Source organism: Carlito syrichta, unplaced genomic scaffold (assembly GCF_000164805.1).
Source record: "Carlito syrichta isolate Samal-C Ts95f unplaced genomic scaffold, Tarsius_syrichta-2.0.1 Scaffold305169, whole genome shotgun sequence".
NCBI lineage: Eukaryota > Metazoa > Chordata > Mammalia > Primates > Tarsiidae > Carlito > Carlito syrichta.
In genome coordinates this window covers 89002-97681 of record NW_007249265.1, presented here as the reverse complement: position 1 = coordinate 97681, position 8680 = coordinate 89002, and the positions used below count along the sequence as shown (strand labels likewise).

At 42.3% G+C, this 8680-nt stretch overlaps 1 protein-coding gene across 4 annotated transcripts in view; it reads right to left on the bottom strand.

Annotated features, from left to right (window-relative positions):
• The window catches only part of MORF4L2 (mortality factor 4 like 2), a 20508-nt gene extending 12830 nt beyond the window's left edge, over positions 1-7678 (bottom strand). For 3 of the 4 annotated variants that reach the window (XM_021714029.1, XM_008061258.1, XM_021714036.1), the window contains exon 1: positions 491-654. The gene's annotated coding sequence lies outside the window, so the exon portion shown is untranslated. Of the gene's footprint in view, positions 1-490; positions 655-2117; positions 2122-7667 lie in introns of those variants that run through there. The other variant, XM_021714037.1, reaches the window with a different exon arrangement.
• Between the last annotated feature and the right edge of the window lie 1002 nt (positions 7679-8680).

Genomic DNA, 8680 nt, shown 5'->3' with positions numbered 1-8680 from the left:
GGGGAAGGGAGTGGGGAGGAGGCAGGAGGGGGAAGGGAGTGGGGAGGAGGCAGGAGGGGGAAGGGAGTGGGGAGGGGCGGAGGAGCTGCTCTGCACAGGTTGTTCTCTATGTCTGCATTATGTTTGACAACCGCTCTAATGAGAAGGAAGATAAATCATGATGGCAAGGCGACCATAGCAGAAATAACGGGGCTTTGTTAGAAATATCTTAGTCTTTCCCACTGATTTAATTTTAGACCCTGGAAATACACTTTCTACGTTTTTCTCTGTGCCAAAGTCCTGTTCTGAACCACAGCCCTCCGATGTTTACGAACCAAACCCTCCCATTTCCACATAAGCGACTCCAAGGGGCGGCTTCTCCCTCCCTCCTCCCCCAAGTTGCCTGCAAGTCTCCTGGCACAAATAGAATTTTCTGGTGAGATTATCTATGCAGACAGCCTTCCCCTCCGCTAGGGACTCCGAATTTCTGTGGAAGCTGAGGCTCGCTTACCTTTTCGTCCTGCTCTATAAGCACAGTGCATCTCCAGGCAAATGCGCACTCAGTTCATTTTCCAGAAAATTCTTTGGTTGAGGGTTATACCGCTCGAGTCCGCCACTAGATGCCGCCAAATCCCAACAAAGCATTGGCTAATTGGTCCCTGAGATAATGAGATTCCCGCCCCCCCCCCACACACCATTTGCTGCTGAACTCTCCAATCTGTAGGGATCATGGATATCTTTAATTCTTAGGAAAAAATTAAACCAACTTCTGTAAATAGCCCTATTAGGACACTATGACCCAAGATCCAGATATTTTTGTGTCTTTTTTTTCCTTGAAAAAAATTTCCCATCTCCATCCCTCTCCTTTTGTACTGGCCTTTTTTAGTCAAAGAATTAATGAATGACCTCAGGTGGTGATCCTTTTGCTCACCTTCTTTTCAAAGGCTCACGATTCCCCCAAACAGAAAATACAGAGAGCTGTTTAGTCAGTAAAGATAGATAAGAACGCATAGGTAAAACTTGGATCCTCGTATTGAAAACTGATCTATTTTTTCTCTGGAAATTTTTATGAGGTATGTGTGTTTGTGCTCTATTTTCTGCAGTGGTACTGCTAAGCATTATTGTGTCTTGAGAGCCAGACACTCTCAAGTGTAAACTCTCAATTAAAAACTTTATTCCACTAGACCCATGACCCTGGGTAAATGATGTATGTTCTGTGATCCTCAGTTTTGTGTTTGCTTCTATATTTTAAATTCTGTCCTTCACATAGATATTCTATTCTTTACAAAACTTTTATTAAATGGGCAATACTAAATCAAAACTAAACAAAAGTCATACCTCTTTGAGTTATTAATCACATATTCTTGTACACATGATGAGGGGAGGGTATTTCAGAGCAGTGGTTCTCAAAATGTTTTCCAAGTAGAACAAGCTCCATCATCACCTGGAAAATTGTCAGAAATTCAGATTCTCAGGTCCCACCTCAACCCTATTGAATCAGAAGTTCTTGGGCTGGGGTTGCGCAATCTGTGTTATTACAAATTGTTCCAGTGACCATGTGTGGTGGCTCACACCTGTAATCCCAGCACTTTGGGAGGCAGAGGCAAGAGGATTACCTGAACCCAGGGGTTCAGCCTGGCAAAACCTGGTCTTTAAAATAAATAATTACAGCAGGAAGTACTAAGAGCCCAGAAACCAAACATCTGGTGTCTTAGTCTATTTGTACTGCTATAACAGAACAGAAATTTTGACCAGGCACAGTGATTCACTTCTGTAATCTCAGCACTTTTAGAGGCCTAGCAGGGAGGACTGCTTGAGCCCAGGAGTTCGAGACCATCCTGGGCAACAAAGCGAGACCTCGTCTCTACAAAAATAAAAAAAATTAGTTGGGCATGGTGGTGTATGCCTGTGGTTGCAGCTACTTGGAAGGCTGAGTTGGAAGGATTGCCTGAGCCCAGCAGGTCGAGGCTGTGGTGGCTGTGAGCTTGCTACTGCACTCCAGCCTGGGTGACAGAGTGAGACTCCTATTCAAAAATTAATGAATAAATGATTAAATACTGTTTCAGTGATTCCAGTACACATGAAGTTTGATAACCACTACTTTGAAGGGCAGAAATGCAATTCTTATTTTTGTACACACCACTAGAGGGTGCTGCAGAATGTAAAGTGAAATCATAAATGACGCACTTTGTATGTTTTCAGGTGCCCTGCATGTTATCAGTCCTGCTTTACAGATTAAAAACTAATGTGTACAAATATCCAGTTCTTTTCCCAGTGCACATGACAAGTATGGGAGCCAGGATTTTAACTTTACCAGTCTTTAGCCCAAGCCCATGACAGTACTCTGTTGTTCAACCACAATAGCTTGTCTTACTGGGCCTCAAAATACATTACAGATGTCTTGTTCCCTGCTTTAACTAATTTTGACTGGAGTGTCAAGAAGAGGGCAGGAAAGCAAACCAAGTCAATGGAAATATTTTGATGGCTTTCTTAGTCATACCCTTCGTCATCTCTCTTCTGTAATAGGATATCACATAAGGATCCATGCATGTTTCCTTTTTTATCTTCCAAATGCTCTCTCTTCTCCGCAGTTGCCTTTAAAGTTTATGTCTGAATCTCTTCTATATGTTAAAGAGGAATCAGGGTGATGAGGAAACAAGAATTATTGAAAAACTATTATGGACCATACACTCCATATAACTCTATACCCATTAATTTCAACAATAGACCTATAAGTTAAGTGCCAATTATCATCATTTTACAGATGAAGAAAGTGAGTTCTAGAGTCTTTAATTATTCTTCTTTGGTCACATAAGTAGTGGAGCCTGGATAATTCCTGGTATATCTGACCATATTATCCTACTAAGCTTTCTACTCCTCGGTTTTGAATTTGATTTAGTCAATTACTCGTTAAGTGACTTTTAACAAGTTCTTTAACTTTTCTAAGTCTCTGGGTCACCATACATTAAATGGGAATAGATTTCTACATAATCTTAGTGCCACACTATCCAGTATGGTAGCTACTAGTCACATGTGGCTATTTAAATTTAAGTAAAATTCAAAATTTAGTTCCTCAGTTACATTAGCCTTATTTCAAGGGCTTAATAGCGACTTATGGTTAGTGGCTACCACATTAGCACAGATACAGAACATTCCCACCATCATAGAAAGTTCAATTGGACTGTGGTGATTTAGAGAACATAAGGTATGTAAAAGGGCCTAGCACAGTACATGTCTGATGGCAGATACCCAAGAAAAGTGCCTTTCTCTGCTCTTTCAGCATCAGAGCTAAAGATGTTCTTCTGTTTTATTGATGTGTTAAGGAAAGGGGAGTAATTTACCTAAGGTGCTACAACAAAGGCTATGTCTGGCACTAGGACCCACACCTCCTAACTCCTGCTCCAACATTGTCTAATAGTCCCAGCCTTATGCTTTACCGAGTGAGGTTTCAAGGCCAAGGATGTGAATAGTGTGAATTAACTTTGGAGTCAGGGTGAGAGCAGAAAAAGGCAGAGAAACTTAATGGCTCCTGTGTGCCAGGCAGTACTGTGCTTAGCTCTTTACATCTGTTATCATAGATGAATCCTCACTGAAGCCCAGAGAAGTTAAATACTCACCCCAAGTTGCTCAGCAAATAAATGGCAAAACAAGAATTCAGACTTCTCTCCGACTCTAAAGCTCAGGCTTTTCCCCATTGTGTCGTGCTACTCTCTCAAATGTGAATACTCTTCTGCCACCTCCAATTACTAGTGGGTACTCAGAAAATGTGGATCACTCTTTTCTTGAATTTATTGCTGAGCCGCTGAACCACTGTCTTCACAATGTTTCAACTGGAAGGGAAAGATAGCTTAGATCAATGTTTGTTTGACTCCAAGGCTCAAGGCCAGACAGATTATTTATGGTCCCAGCCTTCACAGGACACCCAGTGGCTCCAAAAACTCTGTATTAATTTTCAAGGCCACCATTAGCTCATATAATGTTTTTGTACTAATTCGAAATGTGTGTGCCACCTGGAGGCAGACAAATTGCAGAGAGGTGTCCATTCCAGTGGAACAATGAGAAAAGTACTGTTCTTTGGGATGTTGCAACCTCACCAGTGCAGCTGAAGAATGAATTTCAGCCTGGACTTGTGCCCTCTTAATTGCGTATCCTTGTACATGGTGCAACCTGCTCAACATTTTCTACTGGCTTTACTTGTTTTGCCTCGAGGCTAAGAAAGCCTCCCTAGGTTGGAAGTTAAATCTGTTCTGCAGCATGGAGAGAGACACCGGTGTCCTCTCATGGCTTCTGGGCAGTAGATGAAATCGGTCTGTTCAAAAATTCTAGAGAGCACTTATTCTATTTTATGGAATTAAGTATTGCCTGATTAAATAATATTATTTTTAATATAAAAATAAAAATTTTAAAATGTTGGTTCTCACTAGCTCATTGGATGTTTTTTGTTCTTTTTTAAGTTGAGGTTTCTGTTACCCAGACTGGAGTGCAGTGACACAATCATGGCTCATAGCAGCCTCAACCTCCTAGGCTCTGGCAAACCTTCTACCTCAGCCACCCGAGCAGCTGAGACTACAGACACGCACCACCACGCCCAGCTAATTTTTAAATTTTTTGTGGAGATGAGGTCTCACTATGTTGCCTAGGCTGGTCTCGAACTCCTGGGCTCAAGTAATCCTACTGCCTCGGCCTCAAGATTACAGGTGTGACCCACCGCACCCAGCCTGATTGGATTTTTTTTAATAGAATGTTTGCTCTATGTAAATGTTAAAAATAAAACATAACATTTCAGCTAAGCAAAATGGCATTTCTTTATTAAGGATGTTTTTCTGTCTATTTATACCTACCTCGTTCCATAGGAATGTTATGAACTTAATCAGTGATGTACTTGGGTGACCTTGGGATGCTGGACTTTCACTTAATCCCTTGTTTTCTCCTTCCTGCATTAATTGTTTACCATACAATTTACCAAAATTTGTGGTTTTGTGAACCAAAGACTTCACTTGGAATGATCTTGTAAAGTTATCCATGTTACACATCAAACAACAGAAATGAAGACTGATTTTTACCAGTGTATGCTGAGTCCTGTAATCTGAGAGTCCATTGCCTCAAGAGGATGCCTCGAGCCATTTTCCCAGAATTCAGTTTGTTTATGCTTATAAACTCCACCTGCGGTCCCCATTTCACTGGAAAAGATAAAAGCTATGCCTTTTGAAAATAGCCATCATAATATTAAAACAGGACAAACCAGTAGTACTTAAAGTGCTGCATCTAATTGCACCTAGCTTAATGCTTTTAAAATGTTTTAAAGTGCTTCATCTGTCCTGGGGAAGAGAACATATGTGGGTTTCTCTTCAAAAGAGCACTTATTAGTCAAGGGATCAGGTAGAATGCACACCCTTTAATAGGGTCATACAATGTAAAAATTTGGGGAGGGGGATTTTTTAGATCGAAAAGCTTCTTTGCCAGAAATTCTGATAAGGTCTCCAAGAAGGCGAATCTTCCCTTACCTGCAGTACCCTTCTAGCAAACTCCACAAGGAGCCTTGTTTAATGAGTCACTATTAGAGAAAGGTGTATCATATCCCTCAGGTGTTTGGGAGTTGGGCGGATCTTGAAAACCATAGAAACAGGCCTCAGCTAATTGTCAAAAACTGTTAGCCAGCAGGCAGAGAAACACAGGCAAGGGGAATCGGGGGGCAAGATACAGAACTAGTATGTAATGGGGGCCTCACTCTCACCCCAGGGTACTAGGAAGCAGAGTATGTGGCAGGCAGGGAGGCTCTGTTCAAAACCTCAAGGGTATTCTTGGAAGGCTCTAGGCCCCATCCGATTTAGTTTTTAAAAAATTGGGAAAGCGATCTGAAGGCAAAGATATTACACACACACACACACACACACACACACACACACACACACACACACACACATCTTCAAGGACCAAGAACCTGAATGCTTTATGGAAAGGTGGGTTCCATAAAATTCACATTGAAAATGATGTGATTTGGGTTTTTTTGTTGTGTTTTTACTGTGTGACTAAGCAAACGAGGATGTTTGTACACTGCTGGTAGTGAGTAGATATGGTTGGAGAAGCGGGGTACTGTTTAGGGTGTGGGGACCTCAGAGGACTCCAAGTCTCAAGTTTGAGATAAAATGATTAGAAACTGGGGACAGAGAAGGGAGCAAGGACAGTTCCTAAAAGGTACAAAGCTGAGATTCACCCAGCTGCTCCCAGGCCAGAGTTGTGGGTGGGATGTCAGTGAGACCCAGGCGGGTACAGCCAGCTTTCAATAAAGCCGGTCTGTGAAACTTGGCTGAGAGGACAGAGGAAGATTGATGTTTGCCCCAGAGTGGGGATGTCAGCTGTGCTCACCACCTCACCATGCTCCCAGCTGTAAACAAAAGTCCTGGCCCTTCATGGCACTGCAGAGCAGTCCAGGCTGGCCTAAGTCTCTGAGGACAGCTAGACCATTTTCTCATCCTGGATGACAACCAGAAGATATAAGAAACAATAGAAGGTGGTGGTGGAGGGGAGTGAGAAGCAGTGACCAGTGGGAAGAAACTGTCAATTTCAGACCTTAGGGCTTTGGTTGCAAGTACATAGTAGAAATCTTACAGAGATAGCAGACCTCTTTCCTTATCAGCTTCATAGGCAGTAGTGAATAACTAAAGGAGGCCTGCAGAGACTCTAATGTCTTATCCATTCATTCTTTCTATGAGTACCTTCTGTGCCCATCACTGGGCTAGGTCCTCTGGGTGATGCCAAAGTAATAGAAGACAGCTTGTAAATTCAAAGAGCTTACAAGGAGTTTAGGAATCTATGTGAAGTAATGATATTGAGTAGTATATTTATAAATGCTAAGTGAAAGACATGAGATAGGAGTTTAGAAGCAAGAGTAGTCATATCTGGCCATCATCAGAGAAGGTGGGGTTTGAGAAGGCTATAGAAAGTTGGACAAAATTTGACTAGGGAATAAGATATCAGGCATTCCAGGCTAGGACCAAATTAATAGTACAAATGAGGCCTGCTCTGACTTAAGCAGAAGGCTAAAATGCCCGAGACTTTCTTCAGTCCTCATCTCCTCATGCTCCTCACCATGGCTAACCCAGCCTTCAAGACTCGTTTTATTTATTAATTTATTACTTATTTATTTATCTATTTTTTGAGTCAGGCTCTCACTCTGTCACCCAGGCTGAAGGGCGGTGGTGGCATGATCACGGCTCACTGCAACCTTGAACTCCCGGGCTCAATTGATCCTTCCGCCTCAGCCTCCCCGAATAGCTAAGATTACAGGTGTGTGCCAACACACCTGGCTAATATTTTGATTTTTTTGTGGAGACGACATCTCCCTATGTTGCCTAGGCTGGTCTTGAACTTCTTGAGCTCAAGCAATCCTCCCACCTTAGCCTCCCAAAGTACTGGGATTATAGGCGTGGGCCCCGCCCTCTGCCTAAGACTCAATTTAAATGTCACTTCCTCGGAAAGACCTTCCCTTATCTCCAAAACCATGTTAAATACTCTTGCTTTATGTTCCCATGCACCCATTACTTTCCTCTTTCTAAGACAACACCATTTTCACCCGACTACCTACTTTTGTCTCTCTGCAATTTGTTCTTCACACTGCGGTCAGAATTTTTGTGCAAAAAGCTCATCTCTTACCTCACTTGCCTCTTTAAAATTCTCCTACTCCTAACATCTTCCTTCTCCTTTGCTTCCCTGGTCCTCTCTGCTTCTCTCTTTCTTACTTTTCCTCCTGGTCACATCTTCAATGTTTCTGTCTGTGTTCCTTGCCAGAATATAAGCCCTCTGAGGGCAGGAGTTATGTATCTTCTTCATCATGTATCCCCTGTATTTAGCACAGTGCCTGGCTATTATGATAGGAATTCCACGATAAAATTTGTGAACAAATCCAAGGGAGATGAGGCAATATTGGTAGGTGAAAGCCGGCCTGAGGGATTGATTGTACCCCTATGTGCAAACGGAAATCTTTCAAAGTTTTCAATTAGGGGGATAAAAAAATCATAAGAAAACACTGACTTCTGACAAACAAAACAAAAAAATGATGAAACAAGACCCAGAGAACCCCAACCTCTGCTGACCTCAAACCCTAGCATCCCAATTGTCTTGTGAACGCATGTTCTCTCTCTCTGTTCCCCCATCACTTCTTTCTCCAAAAACACAAGAAAACTTATTCATTGATCCTTCCACCCAGACAAATTTGGCAGTATGGCCAAATGCACTTACTTCCACATGTGCAGTTGTTCCTTGGGCTGGCATTTCTTGTCCACCTCCATTGTTCCAAGCACTATGCTCATAGCTGCGGATGAAGGAGACTTCCTCCCTACTTTGTTGGAACTCACAATTGAGTGTACCTCTTATACTGATCACTCACTTGGTAGCTTCAGATTGCTGGTAAAGGTCTTTGCTTTACCTGGGTTCAATAAGGGAAACTTTTCAGAATTCTGAAACCCACAAAGGACTTCAATCTCAAAGGCAGATTCTCTGGAAAACTGGGGTCTATGCCAGACTCTGAATGGATGCTGATGCCAATTTATTCTAGACTTTTACCATGAGGAAGCTAAATGGCAAGGTACAGAATGGAAGGGTATTCAGTCAAGCTGTCCTTAACCTTATTAGGCTAGGCTTACTAAGGCAAACAGGCCACCAAGGTGCACCTCTTAAGTGAAGCAGGATGGAGGAACTCTAA